General features: G+C 36.9%; 1 pseudogene; it reads left to right on the top strand.

Annotated features, from left to right (window-relative positions):
• The first annotated feature begins 323 nt into the window (after positions 1 to 323).
• The window catches only part of LOC135195885 (elongation factor 1-gamma-like), a 46,016-nt pseudogene continuing 28,839 nt past the window's right edge, over positions 324 to 17,500 (top strand).

The following is a 17,500-nucleotide window of genomic DNA, read 5'->3' on the forward strand; positions in this document are numbered from 1 at the left end:
AATACAGGCTGAGGTACGATTATGTCATATATCCCCAAGGCTGTTTTATAGCTTTATCTATGGGGTGATGTGAGATATCAAATGAAAGCAGCTGAAATAGGTGTAAAATTGGTGATTACGAAAATGATTTATGACCACAGTGGAATGGATTATGTTAAAGTACGACAGCATTGATTAAGGATAATGAAAAGAATCTGCAGACCGGTAAACGAGTTTGAAAGCATTTGTAGTTAGAGAAACTGACGATAATTGTGACCAAAAGTAGGTGTATTTTGTTGAAGAAGAAGAAGGAAGATGAAGCGTGGGAGTAAATATATCGGATAATGATGGGACGAAGAAAAGAGATACTGCATAGAATGGGTAGAGCACGGAAGGTAAGAGGGTACAAGCAAAGGATTGGGAAAAAGCTTGGAGTTTCTTAGGAAGGCAAATGGAAATACTTTAACTCTCTGGTTTGAGAAGATGTGTGATCACCGAACGCAAATCAAAGAAATAAGCTGGCAGCTGGAGCGATGCAATATTTACATATCATATATGTCGCATAAGGAAGTAATGGAAAAACAATATAGGAGTTACTGATATACACAGAAGTCTACAAGGTCTGGCATATGTGAGAGGAGGGATCAGTGTTTCGAGATGGTTGGATCTTGTTGAAAGAGTGAAGGTGATAAGTTGATGAAAGGACAGAGAGAATAAAAAGACTTTGGGAAGTTGGATAGATGGTATAACGGAAGTATTGGAGAGCAAAGGCGTCAAAATGCAAGAAGCAAGAAGGTATCTTCGAGAAAAGAAAGAACAGAGCTACTATTAGTAAGGTGATTGACTCGCTACTGATGAGGCTTCTGTGGAATTTCATAGATCACTACTGTAGTGGTAGTGATCTTTGTGCTAAAGGAAAAGACTCAGTGTATATATATATATATATTATATATATATATATATATATATATATATATATATATATATATCAATATATATATATATATATGTGTGTGTGTGTATATTAATTGATAGATAATAAGAACTATTCAATAGCAAGGGTATAGCTTCAAAGAAGAGATAACAAATTAATAATGAATGGGACCTTTTAGATCACTGAATTGTCTACCACTAACATCTAAATCATAGATGGATATATACCATCAGAGGAGAGAGAGAGAGAGAGAGAGAGAGAGAGAGAGAGAGAGAGAGAGAATTTGAATTCAACCTCGTGAGAGGGGGAACCAGAGCTGTCACTCGTGTAAGTAGACAAGGGCAAGGCATCCATTAGGACCACCTCAGGTGTGCGTGACGTAGCGTACATGGACATCTAATAGATATATTAATCATATTAATTCGTTCACTCACTTTTCCGTGAGTCGAAAATAGACCATTATCTGACAAAGACACACAAAGGTACTGCCAATTATCGGGCATTGTAAGTCTGAGACCTAGAGAGAGAAAGAAAGAAGAGAGATTTGGCTCTGTCTATCTCTCTGGTTTTGGTGAGCACTCCTTGTATTTTGTAATCGTGTCTTCATTACAAATCCGACCACAAACTTAATCCCATGATTAGAAAAGATGAAAAAGTTTTGAGATACCTCATTCCCATTTCCTCATTTTTAGCGTATATCATAACACTGCAAATACGAGTTCCTTATAATACTCAGTGTTAAGGTCATTTTCCCATATTATCACACTTGACGAGCGTCTCCATCACTGTGACATTGTCTATACACAAACAAGAAGCATCAAAGGATGAGCGAAAGGTATGAAAATAGTTATAAAGGCAAGCGGACAAGATGTAAAATACATAAATTCGATGTGAATTAAATAAACAAAGCCAACTCCCAAAAGCAACAAGAAAACCTGACAGATATTGGACAAAATTTAAATTGGGAGCTAGAGCTGCAGCTGGAAAATAAAGGGTAGTAAAAACCTAAGGATGGGCTGGATAATGAGAGAAATTAATTTACTTACGAGCTGTCCCCTCAGTAAGAACTGAGAGGGACTTTACAAGCAAAGAAAGAAGTCAAGACTTCCTGAAAATAACATATAACCGTTTCAAAGCTACGATTTAAATGTAATACCTGTTAACTACCCAGCAAATTCTAAATAACGCAGATAAGATTAAAGGCTACACTTTTCATAAATATATGTAAATGTACATATACGCGCACATAAGTGCACACACACATGTTATATATATATATATATATATATATATATATATATATAGTATAGTATATATATATATATATATATATATAGTATATATATATAATATATATATATATATATATATATATATATATACATATATATATATATATATTTATATATATGCATGTACATATGTATTACCTACACTCATTCCTACATACACAAATATATTAATATATATATATATGTATATATATATATATATATATATATATATATATATATATATATATATATATATATATCATACATATATATTGTTAAAGATTTTAAGCTAGAACCAAGAAAAAGAGAGTCTTTTACCCAAGTTTAATGCATCTATATCTTATACAAGTTGCCTCTTCCACTTTGGAGGAATCCATTCTCCTGTCTTTTGAAAAAGCTATCTCTTCTCCCATTGGTTGTTGAAATTAACCCCACAGGGACTGGAGGCGTGGCTTACCAGGAGAAAACTTCAAAAGGCCTTGAACCCAGGAGCCGACCCTCAGAAGCACACCAGACCTAGGCCAGGTCAGAGCCTTGCTCCTTACCAAACGCTGCCTTCCCCCCACCCCCCCACCCCTCCTGGCCCTGGCTTTCCCATGCTTTGGGAAGCCCCAAGTCCATAGTGCCGAGACATCAAGGAGGAGACGACCAGTATCCATAAGGTACTGTAGGGAAATTCCATTTCAACCAGGGAATTGTTTTTACCTTTGTCTGTATTTCATTTCCTTTTTTTCCCAAGGCGACTTGTGCAGGTTTCATTCCCCCCCGCCCCTCTCTGGGCTCCATTCTGCAATTACTTCCCTGTGATGCTAGTAACATCCCCCTAGTGAATCTAAGCCACGAAATAGTGTCCTGCTGTGTAAATTTCCCAGTCATTTCATTCCTCCATGAGTGGCCTTTTAATTGAAAGAAAGTAGTGAGTAACGTTCGCCCTCGTGTGCCACCCTGCCTTATGCCTGTGTCCTCTATTTGCAGACAAACGCTGTGCCTGGCTGTGGTAAGAATTTTTAAATCCTTTGAAGCTTGCAATCTTGATCTGTTGCGCAATTTTCCTAAACGCCGTGGCTTGACTGCTCCCTCCAGGTGTTCGGGTGGACTGAAAAGCAGTCCCCCTGCCCCTTGTGTTCTTGGACCTCTGTAAATTCCTGTTAATATAGTGCTTTAAAACCAGAGTCCAGCTTTTATGTAAATTCCTCCCTCCTCAGTAAGATCGGCCTTATGCCTGAGAAATTTAGCTTTTTTTTCTTTGTTCAAACTCCTCGTCCTCCAGTCAAGGCCTAAATTTTCAGAGTAATTGCATTTCTGGGAAGAAACGAGGTGGAATTTTGAATAATATATATATATATATATATATATATATATATATATATATATATATATATATATATAGTATGTTCATTTGTAAAGACATAACGACGTCATAGCTATACATACTTTCATGCTATTTCTGTATACATCTACCTCTGCAAGCCATTTATTCAAGTGGTCAATAAATGATCCTTCCGTGGCAGGATTCGACCACGAGCTAACGCTCTTGGCTTCCAAGATGAATATATAAGTGAAGTTTAACTCCCGCATACCTGTCCGTCTCAAGTCAATAGAGGTGTAACAGAGAGTTGAACCTACTAGATTCCTTCATTGAGAAGCTTGGGCCCCAGCTTCTCCAACCCCCATTGGTGGAGCCAGTTCTAGAAGGCATCACTGACAACAAAGTCGAAATAAATGGCATACGCATGCCTCAAGACTTGAGGAGAATTGGAAGGGTTTATCCTTCTTGAGTGCCAGTATATATAATAATGGCTAATGTGGAAATTTCAGCTGATAAAGTATAAGATTTATAGACACTTTTTTAACTTTTTTCTTTTATTTTTACTGAAGCTGATTCTCATTTTAAGGTCACTGAATACGGGTAATACACACGCGCTAGCTCACACACACTATTACACATACATACATGAATGAATATAAATGTATATGTGTGTGTTTGCATATGATAACGAAGAAGTCATATACATAAATAAACATATATATATATATAATATATATATATATATATATATTATATATATATATATATATATATATATATGTATGTATTATATATATATTATATAATATATATATATATATATATATATATATATATATATATATATATATATATATATATATATAAGATTAAAGACGACCGTTTCGTTTCAGGTCGTTTTTTCTTCTCGACCGCTTTACATAAAGTCCCCAGGATTGCCGTTTCGGGTGCCTATACATGAACCCGTAATGAATTGTAATTTTTGTCTCTTGTAAATTCATTTCTTGTCGACTTGCGTGTTTCCGAATCTACCTGAATCTAAGTAAATTTTCCTCGCGTGCCCAATCAGTCGGAGAATTCTCTCATCAGCAAACTGAGAATCGGTATATCTCATTGCCAAGAATCCTCGAAAAACCCACTCCATTTCAAACTAACTTTGCTTTGAATATTCATTGACAACTGTCAGTTGTTTTATCTCAAGCGTCTAACTCTTTTTTCCAAGATGGAAGTCCCTGGAAAAGTTGTGTTCTAACGCAGAAACTGGTTCTCTAAATATAAATATTTCGAATTACATTGGCAATCATACTTTTACTATACTGAACGGCTGCAATAATGCTAAGGACTATTCAGATAAGACAAATGAGACTTAAATTAACCATTATAAACAGAAAAATGATGTCCATCGAAAATTCAGTGAAAATATAGAAAGATTTATAAAAAGAGTAGTGTGTCTAGGTATTGAGCAGCATTATAAAAATTTTGCTCTAAGGAGGAAGTTCAATTGGTATGAGAAATTCCTTTTGGTAGGCCTAGGTTTTAATAAAATGGTTTGTATCCAAGGTCTTACTCGGTGTTCAGTTAGAAAAAAAAAACCAGACTGGTTTATATTTGATATGTGCAATTTCCCAAGATTCTCAAGCTCTTCATTACCATTCAACCAGCAGGTGGGTGTTTAACCATACGACGTCAGTTCCTCGCTACTGATACAATATAATTTTCTCATTTCGCAGAGTTATTGGCTGTCCTGTCTAACCTGGGCGCTTATTACCCTATTTTTCGCCAAGATCTTAGGAGTCATTTCTCTGATACAGTTTCAAACACAGAAACAATTATTACATAATGTGCGGAAGTTACAAATAAAGAGAAAATCTTTCATTCCATCCATTCCGACAATGAAGTCTCCACTCTCCCACTCTCGACACAATTGTCATTGTGACTGCTATACTCTCTCTCTCTCTCTCTCTCTCTCTCTCTCACACACACACACACACACACACTCACACACATACATTTAGAACACTGCTGAAAATAACGTTAATGTAAGTAACAATAACGATAATAATAACTCTTATAATGTTAATAACAATAATGAGAAGGGAAAAATCTAATTGTCCTCCTTTCGCTTTACAGCGAGCAGCCATGCAGTGTGTTAGGCCACCTCTAATTGTCAGCGGAAAAAGGGCCAAAGAAAAAGGCCTCAGTAATAACACTTGCAACTAAATCTTTTAAACGAGAGGATAATTCTCAGACACCCATCATCTTCTTCTCTTTCCCCACCATTCTAGACACCCCCTGCCTTCCCCTGCGGCCCCTTCCCCCCTCCCCTGGCAATTATCAGCGTTGGGCGTTCATTTTTCCCCTGACTCTCCTCTCTCTCCTTCTTGTCCCCTCACAAGAAAAACGTTTTAGTCTCTATCATCTATTCTGTTACCGCTTATATTGTTAATATCACGAGAGAGAGAGAGAGAGAGAGAGAGAGAGGCTTGTCTCTTTCGCTCTTTGCCGTATCATTTCACCCTCAGATTCTCAGCAAAACGAGCAGAAAACATGGACATGCGAAAGGGAGGAGTAGTGTGGGGGAGGGGGAAAGGGAGAAAAATTGGGTGGGGGAGGGGGACCATTCATTGATATTTTCCCCCATCTGGTGCTCGCGAGCTGTCGCCAACTTTCGCTATACTGCGCCAACTTCCATACCTCCTGGCGCCTACTCGTCTGAACACATTTCTGACCAACATACTTATTATAACTTAGATTTCAACATACTCTCTCTCTCTCTCTCTCTCTCTCTCTCTCTCTCTCTCTCTCTCTCTCTTCAGTAAAATCTCTTTGGGAAATTATTTCTATTAAGATTACTGAGTAATTGAATTTTATCTGTACTATATCTTAAGATGTAGTTCCCAAGAGGAAACCAGCAAAATTCCATATTAGACAACATTTTGATTCTTGTATTTTTTTAAATCACTGATTATAATTTTTCCGCAGTCGATGCAAAGAAATCTTCCTCCAGAGGAGCCAAAACTGTCTGACAGTGACTCTCCTGGAGGAGGATTTTTTTTTTGCATCGACTGCGGAAAAATTGTAATTAGTGATTTGTTAACAAAAAATTAAAGAATCAAAATGGTATCGAATATGGAATTTAGCTGTTTTTTTCTTGGGAACTACATTTAATAATAATAATAATAATAATAATAATAATAATAATAATAATAATAATAATAATAATAATAATGCAAATAGACCAGACGTTGACGTTGATTGACAAAATCAAGAAGAAAGTATCACTCATTGATGTCGCAATACCATGGGACACCAGAGTTGAAGAGAAAGAGAGGGAAAAAATGGATAGTATCAAGATCTGAAAATAGAAATAAGAAGGGATATGGGATATGCCAGTGGAAATCGTACCCATAATCATAGGAGCACTAGGCACGATCCCAAGATCCCTGAAAAGGAATCTAGAAAAACTAGAGGCTGAAGTAGCTCCAGGTCTCATGCAGAAGTGTGTGATCCTAGAAACGGCACACATAGTAAGAAAAGTGATGGACTCTAAGGAGGCAGGATGCAACCCGGAACCCCACACTATAAATACCACCCAGTCGAATTAGAGGACTGTGATAGAGCAAAAAAAAAAAAAAAAAAAAAAAAAAAAAAAAAAAATAATAATAATAATAATAATAATAATAATTATTATTATTATTATTATTATTATTATTATTATTAGTAACAACACCAAAATTATAACCATTAAGAAAGTAATTCAGACCCATACTTATCATTTCATCAAAGGGTGAAATGCTGTGGTCAAGTGCAATTCAAGGATTACAAAAAGCAGTTGCAGGTATTTTTGGGAAAGATGATAAAAAGTTTAATCATAGAAGTCGAGTGAACTAACACCCTTACAGTGGCTAACACGTTTTGAATTACCTTTTTTTTTTGTATGGTGTTTTTACGTTGCATGGAACCAGTGGTTATTCAGCAACGGGACCAACGGCTTGACGTGACTTCCGAACCACGTCGAGAGTGAACTTCTGTCACCAGAAATACACATCTCTCACTCCTCAATGGAAAGGCCGAGAATCGAACCCGCGACCACCGAGGTGAGAAGCAAACACCAAACCAACCACGCCACTGAGGCGCGAATTACTGTTTTGAATGTAAGCAACGGAATACTGGTTACAAAATAACGCAGCACATACAGCAGAGCCTTAGGTATGAATGAACTCGAAATAAAGGATTTCAGTTATCGGGAAAGTATTAAGTAGAATTGTCCCATTTACTTATTTTCCCAGACATTTGAAGCTCTTGAAGCTCATATTTCCTCTCACTCAGATAGAAGAATAGCTCTCTTTATCCTCTTTTTGGGTCAGTCGATAATCCGCTATTGAACAACAGTAGTGTGAACTTTATATAGTCAAATTTGTACCTGAGCTAAAACCTGAGTGACATGCTCCTACTTGGAAGGGTGACGTCGATTTTGGCTATACGTACACAAAACAGTAGAAGTGTTTAGCCAAGAACTAAACTGCTTAATAATTAGTTAACGACTCCAGAATAGCCAGCAGTTACTCACTGGGTGCTTTTGAGCAACAATATTAAATCATAAAGTGAAAATAAGGGCTTACGCATTTTCCAGTGGTGTTAAACGCTGAAAAATTCTTTTGCTTTTAAAGGACATTTGGTACGGTGTCTGATCTAAGATGAGAATCTATCTTTAATTTGAGCAATCTTGAGGTGGCACCGGTTTTTTTTTCCATATTCTACACTTTGGGCAAGTATAGCTATAGATCACCGAAGATGGCATAAAAGAAGGGAACTAACTCATCTTTATTGCTAGAACAGCGAACCCAGGCATTAGGATTTTTAGTCATCTTTATTGCTAGAACAGCGAACCCAGGCATTAGGATTTTTAGGATAGTGAGCCTCAATATCTATCTGTGGTCAAAACTTTTTAGAATGAGCGAAAGGAATTGAGGCATACTTTGGTAGTTTGGGTATATTTCTCAGAGATTGAAATCTGTCGTTTATTTATTTTTTTTTAATAAACAGTGGCGAACTGGCCAGGTTGCCAGGTTGCCCGATGGCAAGCGGGCACCTTACACATACTGTAAGACCATGGAAAATTTCATTTTCATATATCTAAGGAATTTACTCTTATTAGTGAAAAATAAAGGTTCCAATAATTTTTCTTGCTTGTTTCCACTTATGCATTTTCAAATATTTCATGTATTTGTCATGTAAACCCTATTATACTATTGTGGCTGAGGGTTGGAGTGGGACCCCCTTTTGTCACCTGGTAACCACAATTTTTAGACCCAGTCCGCCACTGTTTATAAAGATTTAGTATGGAACAGAGATTCAGTTCCACTGTGGAAGTTTTCCCGCACGGTGCAATAGCGTGGAGTTATTTTCAAACTTATTTATATAGGTCAAGTCCACCACAGAACCAACTCATCCATCGTCAAAGTTTACTCGGAAGTTACGACTTGATATCAGAGGTCCTCATCATTGTTTTGGTGGCCTTTCTGGTCGCCAGGAAGCAATCTTATAAATTTAAGGTAATTACTCACATAAGCACTTCCAAATTCACTTACCAAATACTGCAAAGACAAAGATAGCATAAACATTGACTTATATATAGCAGATGCAATGATGCTCCGTGCTGAATCATGACCGCTCATGTGTGAAAACAATATTTTGAAAATTAACGCGGAGGTGTTGGAGAGAGGACCCAAGAAAAGTAATGGAAGAATACCACCAGGATATACCCCGATCCAAACTGGCCAGATTATTCAGCAATTTTGTTATTTCTATGAACGGAAAGCACATTTGGCTAGAAATGGCACAGAAGGACATGTGCGGGGAAAGGGAGCCCCTATTAACCTTATAGCTTCAAGGACCCTGTGAAGTAACTCTGCTTGGACCTTTAGGTTACGTACTAGTAAAAATAAATAGTCAGTAAAATAGGAATATCAAAATATTATATTAATATTATTATAATATATATATAATATATATATTATATATATATATAAATATATGTATATATAATATATATATATATATATATATATACATTATATACATATGTGTGCATGAATGTATGTAAATATACATATATATGCTTAAACATGTGTGTGTGCCCGCATGTCAGGCGGAATAACTTGTTTGACGACTCCTTATGTATGCCTTCAAAATTTAGAATCTGATCTCAATTTTAGTTTATGAAGGCAGAGACATAACCACTTCAGGCTTACGTACAAAACTTTGACGGGAACAAAATCGTCCAAAAACTACATATTGATGCATTTCAACTCATTGTAAAAAATTAATGAATGTGAAAAACGAAAAGTTTTCCTTTCAGTAGATGAAGAGGCAAATCTTCAGCAATGGATTGACTGCAAAGCCTTTAAAAATGGAACTCAAGTAATGGAATTGAAAACTCTCACTTACAAACCAGGAGATTTTGAGAGCACTCAAGCATGCTTGCATGCACAAACAAGCATTCAGAGTGAGGCATTCTATTGAAGCACTCGGTGTAGGGGAGACATTTTCCTCATTTCTTACCTATTGTCACTTCCATTAAGGAAAACAACTCAGTCATTACCGAGTTTCCATTACGGCCAACAATCCGTATGATTTCCTATTATGCTCAATATTCTAGTCCCATTTGCCCGAAGTTTAAGCGTATTGTAAACACTACTGTATGACACTACGACACGTAACTCTCATCACAAATAGACTTACAAATACACTCACACATACACACACATGTGTATATATTTATATATATGGGTGTGGTGTGTTTATGTATGTATGCATGTATGCATGTATGTATTTATGTATGTATACATAACTCTCCTCAATCTTCCCTGGAAAAAGAAATAATGAACATAAGAATTGAACATTGTTCAAGTAAAATACGCTGACCTTACGTCGTCATTTTAACAATTTTGCACTTTCATTGAAAATTTGCAGTTTCACAAGTATGTGTGTACGAAATTAAAAAAAAATCACTTCCAGGATAGTGTACTCATCCTATTGGATCTGAGAACGATGGTAATAGGTTCAAGCCTTTCTTGCACCAACAACAAAAATCAAAGGTGACGTCAAATGGGTGTGTCCAAGGTACCAAGAAACCTGTTCACCGGCCTATATGAAACTCTCTCTACAGGCAGTTCTGCGACCTATGGGGGGGGGGGGGGGGGGGGATTTCTGAGGCCCGCGGCAGTTACAAGACATCTACATTTTGCCTCTGATTCCCAAATTACGTCTTTGTTTGTATATTTTTGAACTATATGAAAATAGTTATATATAAGAACTTGGTTGAAAGCATGCATGCATACATACCTAAGTACGTAGACCAATAAGCAGCCACACGAACCAGCACATACCACACGTACATATGCACTCAAGCACACACAAGCACATGTGCACACACACACACATATAAATATATATATATATATATATATATATATATATATATATATATATATATATATATATATATATATACACACACATATATATATATATATACATATATATGTATATATATATTTTATATATATATATATGTGTGTGTGTGTGTGTGTATACGTATATACATGTGTGTGTTCGTGATGTATATATATATATATATATATATAATATATATATATATATATATATATACACATAGGTTTGTGTGTGCTAATAGGATCTGACCCCTAACTGATGTTAGACCAATATCTTGAAAACAGCAGCTCGATTCAATAACTCTGAAAGGACAGACACTGGGAAATCATTTATAATTAAGGAAGTGAATGAAATGTCGAGACTTGGCTGTGACCTTCGCACCGTTTCTGTTGAACTGTGAAGCTTTTGGGGCATCAAGAGGATGAGGGTATTGGGGCAACATGTGACCAAGAAGCTCTAGAGAGGAGCACACACCGATAGCGGTAATCTCATGACAGGAGTAGGATGAATTCAAGTTAGAAATGAGAGAAACTTTTTTGCCCGAAGACCCATCTCAGACACGAGAGCAATATTCTGTACATGAACAGGTAGGTTTCTTAAATATTTTGCGAAAAGACCCCCACAGACGTATTTACGAAACTGCAAGACTACACCCTGGCTTTTATACACATTCAAGTCATATTAGTCACCCAAAACAAGGTTATATAATTTCTTACACATTTTTACACATTTTTGGAACATGAAATTAGAAGGCAGGAAGGATGTTGGTTTTGGGAACATTAAATCAAAATCACTTTCATGTGCCCCATTCAGAGAAGATGCCAAGTTAAGAATAACTAATGCAAAAACATGAATTAAAGAAAAACATACTCCTTAGAAAGTCCAGTGAGAATCAGAAAAATACTAATGTAGCACAGTTAACTACAACAACTGAACAAATCTCATTAAAAGCAGGAGCTTAATTTAGAACGAGGAACGAAGCGGCAAGAAGGGAGTTTGACCAACAAGAATTTTTGCCTGATCATACCGAAGAGCAAAGACATTCACAAAGTTCCTGAGTAAAAAGGAGTAAATTGAGTAAAGTAGGTAACATCAACAGTAGACCCTGCTTTACAAAAACCACATTAATGAAGAGAAGGCTCTAACATTACAATCGTTGCTGATTGATGGCATTTATTTTGAAGAATTTACCAACAGAAAAAGAGCACCTGGACAATAACTAGGGTGATGAAAGCAGTAGCCATTCCAGTATTTAGGACTCAACCAATAGAACGCAAAATGCCGAGGTAAGCTTATCTCTAACATCAATGAGAGACCAAGGAGAGATACCAATAGAGACCATAAAACTTTCCCTTATCTAGAGATATGAAAAATCACAGGCGCCGTTCGTGGAACCAAACTTTAAATTCTCTATAAGCATTTTTGCTATATGCATAGTGCACGAATGTCGTGAATGAAACTCTCACTACAGGCAGTTCTGCGACCTGTGGGGATTTCTGAGGCCCGCGGCAGTTACAAGACATCTACATTTTGCCTCTGATTCCCAAATTACGTCTTTGTTTGTATATTTTTGAACTATATGAAAATAGTTCTGAGGAAGTACATTCCCAAGTTTAATTTTATAGAATGCAGCAAAAGTGAGAAGTTAAAAAATGCAGAGCATAAAACGGTATTTTTTACTGAAACGACATCTACGTATAATACCATCAGGTTTTACGATGGAAGGAAAAATAGGGGTGATATAACTTTGTGCAAGTAAATCTGAGTGAAAGTATGGGTCCATAAAGTTTCCATATCCATCATCCATTCTGCAAAGCTGGTTGAGGGATTAAAACCACAGAAAGTAGGGAAAATTTTGAGAATACATAGACATAAGAGAGTATTATGAGAAGGTAAGAACTGAACTGGGATAAACAAAGCCAATACAAATAGTTGCTATGGCTAATATGATACTTCACGCTAGTGCTTCTGTGAACAGCCGAGGCAGCCCACTGAATATATAAATAGATAATGCACGTTTACAAGGCATTTTCACTTAAGGGTGTACGTGTCTTCACAGTGTTAAGAGAATTATAAAAATGCATAACCAAATTGGTCAGATAGGTCACAAGAAGTCTCCTTCCAAGGCTCATCCATTCCGTTTTCTCGCTGTTTCGTCCCGTCCCATCATCGACTTTCTTCAGTACCACTTCTACTTTTCGCGGAGATTCCTCTGAGCAACGTCCCCAAAGGAATTCTTCGTTACTCGAAGACAATCAAATAAAATATCAAAAACAGAAATTCTCCAGAATTCCTGAGACCATTATATTCTCCTAAACTTTACTCATTAACGCTTTCCAATTCCCCCTCACACGACAGAGTTTGAAACGTTTCAGTCCTGCTTTATGACACAAAACCTTCTGCCACTAATGATGAACGTTCGAGGAATTTGTCTGAATTGCTAACAGCGAAGCAATGCAAATGAAGAGACGAAGTGGAAGACGATTTAATAATGGTGATTGTGACCTCCAACTGCTAAAACTTAATTCAGTGTTTATAACTAGCGGAAAAACAAATGTACTTTCGTGTGTGTGTGTGCGTGTCGTGTGTGTATATTAGGTTCCTTTAGGAGCAGGTAGTTTGATGGTAAGTTACTAAGAAATTACATGACAAGTTATTAAGTGTGTAACGGTTTCTAATCCTCTCTTTTTATAACGTTTAGGTGAAGAATCAGAAAAATTATAGTTTGTTAAGTGACATATCCACTTATGTGCAGACAAACTAGCACCCGCTCAATGAAAAAGAAAAGAAAATGTGCACAGACGGCGACGAATGTTTGGTGGAAATGGATCCCTCTTGAAATCCTGTTCGGTTATCAATCTCTGTTTCAAAAGTAAGGCGCACCAGGAGCGATACCCATCTAAATTTATTCGAGTTCATTCACATTCATTCAGTCTGGAAAAAAGTCGAGAACTGCGGAAGCAGAATCTCATAGTATCTTGAGCCCTACAAAGGTTGAAGATACTATTATGATGCTGGTAAAGTTATTTTAAAGATATTTAAGTGTAAAACATCAGTGCATGGCAACATTGTATAACCCTTGGATCAGATGTGATAGTTTTTTTTTTTTTTAAGAAAAGTGTGATATGCAATACATTAAGAGATTTATCCTTACAAAAACAAATTACACAGTGACCTGTACCCTTCCGAAATCTCTGGAGCCGTAGTTATAGCTTCTCACTAAAACAAAAAAGTACTTGAAAGTGAAACAGGCAGAAAAAAAAAGATTCTTGGAGAGTGAGAGAAACTGTCATCGTAGATGTAGCCATTCAACGGAAAAATCTACATGTTTTTACAACGTGAAATAATTCTGAAATAGCAAACTAAGATTTCATTAACAAATTCCAAAGACCAACGATAACACCAGTTACTATGCCAGTATCTGGAGAAAACAATAAGAGATGCAAAGGGGGACGCAGGAATGAGGAGAGGGAGGAGGGTGAAGGAAGAAACAAGGGAGAAACGAAGCAAGGAAGAAGAGGGACGGTGGAGGGAGGAGGAAGAACATTAAGAAGAAAACAGGGCGGAACGACCCCATGAATTTCACAAGACGTATCAATACCAGCAGATCTCTAAAACCCCCTAGCATTTTCTACTCTCTCTCTCTCTCTCTCTCTCTCTCTCTCTCTCTCTCTCTCTCTCTCTCTCTTTCCCCATCACACAATTACACGACATCCATCGACCAGTGTAACTTAATTTCAAAACCTTGTTACAGAAGGAAGCCTTACAACTTAAATTGAATCTCCTATCCCAAAAAGCTTTCGCTAATTCGATGACGTCACAATGACTCAGTTAAGGAAGTTTTCTGCTCTATTCATTCAAGCACCGACCGAGTGGTTTTGCCTATAAGGAAAAATGAGAAGCTGGACGGAGATTAGGGAAACGATCAGGATCTTTGATTAAGAAGTTTATTTTTTTGTGAGGCTGCAATATTTTGAAAAACAAAGCAACTTTCAATTACACAGTTACAAATTTCAATCTTTCAAGATGAAAATTGCCCTGCGCTCGCTCGCTCTCTCTCTCTCTCCTCTCTCTCTCTCTCTCTCTCTATCTATTGCAAAACCTATTAATGGCTGGAAAAGATGCGCATGCCCTGTCCTATCATCTGATTTCATACCTAACAACTTTCTTTCAGAGTAACATTATACAATATTACCCAATTATTCAGTTTCATGAAACAGCTATTCATAGTGAAACATTCTAAAACATGCCATAATCTCTGTTAACCAAGTAATATATAACTTTATCAAAATTTATTCGTGGACACATAGACGAAAACTTGTTAACATTCATCACCTACCTGAAGAGAGGGACAGCAGTCTCTGAAGTACAGTACTTACTTCCTAAATTTTGGCGTTATTATAGGCATCCTTTATTAGCTGGAATTCTGTTGTAACAGAAAATTTTTACCATCATTTATATATATATATATATAATATATATATATATATATATATATATATATATATATATATATATGCAAAAATTTACAAATATCCTTTAATATCATAATTTTGTCGCTTCCCAGGAGCGAACCTAGGAACCAAGAAATCGGGACGAACAGTGAAAAGCGCCTTTAACCACACAGCTACCACGAGAAAATAATGTTAGCGCCGCCTCTCACCTACAAATCCCTGTCGCGCTCAGGTATTTGTTTTTTAGGAGTCGACCTTGGGAACTGTGTAGTGCTTGTGTCGCACATAGCCAATTTATAAGTCTGATCACATCACCGTGATTCATATATACGCATTAAGGAAAGGACAGACCTTAACGTCCAGGAAGCAATAGCGTGCGTGCAAATCAGAGGTGGATGGCACAACGCGTGCAGAGGAAGCAAGTATGACCCTCAGCTGGTGAATCTCGGTTAGGTGCGTGAAGTGCTTGATACCACTGAAGTGTTCGATATAGTGGGGTTCATCTGCAAGTCAGCAATTCAATTATTAATGTCGCAGTGACTGTTGGTTTTCTTTCCTTGGAAGCCACGCCCATATAGGGGAAAGAGTAGGCATATATATATAAATATATATATATATATATATATATATATATATATATATATATATTGTCCAGGATTTTAAGCCAGAACCAAGGAAAGTTAAGACCTCTTTATAACAAGTTGCCAATGTAAACTGAAAGCCTCCATTCTCTAGAAAATCCCTCTTTGCTCCCATTGGCTGTTCTGAATTTGCCCCCCACATGGAACCTCGGATTAGGATGTAGCCTACCCAGGCGAGATTATAAAAGAACGGGGCCACAGCAGCTCGGGCCAGAAACGCTCAGAAGCTCTCAGAAACTCTCAGATCCTCTCCGGACCACTCAGAAACAGGACTTCCTCAGACTTTCTCAAGCCCTGCAGACTCCACTTCACCCCTTCTGCTCCCCCCTGCTTCCTCTGGGGGATCCCAAGTATTTTTATACCTCTATAGTGCACAGGAATATCAGGATTTCCAGGTACTGTGAGACACAAATTTCAGTTCAGCCAGGGAATTGTTTTGCCTTTTGTCTGTATTTCATTTCCATTCTTTCAAGGCGACATTCCCCCCTTCTTTGTTCAGCTTCACACTCCCCCAATTTTGGTCCTATGCTGTGATTAATACCCTTGTGATGCTAGTAAACATCCCATAGTTAATTCAAGCAAGTACTAGTCCTTTCTGTGTAAACTCCCAGTCATTTCATGCCCCTTCAGTGGTTTGTAAATTTTTAGACTGAGAGAAACTAGTGTGTAACATTCCCACATGTTCCTCGCCTTAGTACTGATGCTAGAATGCAATCTCTTTGCAGACAAACACTGTGCCTAATTGTGGGAGAAATTGGGAACCCTTTGGAATAAGTCTTGCATTAAAATAACCCGCGTGCGCAAAATTCTGATCTCCGTGGTGTTTCCGGTAGATCAACAATCAACCATCTCATTAGTTCCTGGACCTACATAACTTAATGTAAATATAGTTAATTTAAAACTACAGCCCAGTGTTCATGTAAATTCCTCTTTTTTCAGTTATATTGGCCTACTGCTGTAGTTTTTGTGTGTGTGTGTGTGCAATCTCTTGTCCCTCCATTCAAGGCCATTTTTAAGAGTGTTAGAGCACATTTTCCAGGTGGGAAAGAGTAGTTCGGACAAAATATATATATATATATATATATATATATATATATATATATATATATATAATAAAGATAAATGCCACGAAGGAAAAATAAACGAAGGAGTCTGCAAGATCTTTCGACTTTTAAAAGCTTTACTGAGCAGATACTGACATAAATACGAGAAAAGACAATACAAGGTTCGTATAACTGACAGATAGGGATTATACGAACCTTCTTGTATTGTCTTTTCTCGTATTTATGTCAGTATCTGCTCAGTAAAGGACTTTTAAAGTCGAAAGATCTTGCAGACTCCTTCGTTTATTTTTCCTTCGTGGCATTTATCTTTATTTATGGATTTATTACGTTCTGTAACTTTCGTGATTCAGTTATACATATACGTATATATATATATATATATATATA

Source organism: Macrobrachium nipponense, chromosome 17 (genome assembly GCF_015104395.2).
Source record: "Macrobrachium nipponense isolate FS-2020 chromosome 17, ASM1510439v2, whole genome shotgun sequence".
Taxonomy (NCBI): domain Eukaryota; kingdom Metazoa; phylum Arthropoda; class Malacostraca; order Decapoda; family Palaemonidae; genus Macrobrachium; species Macrobrachium nipponense.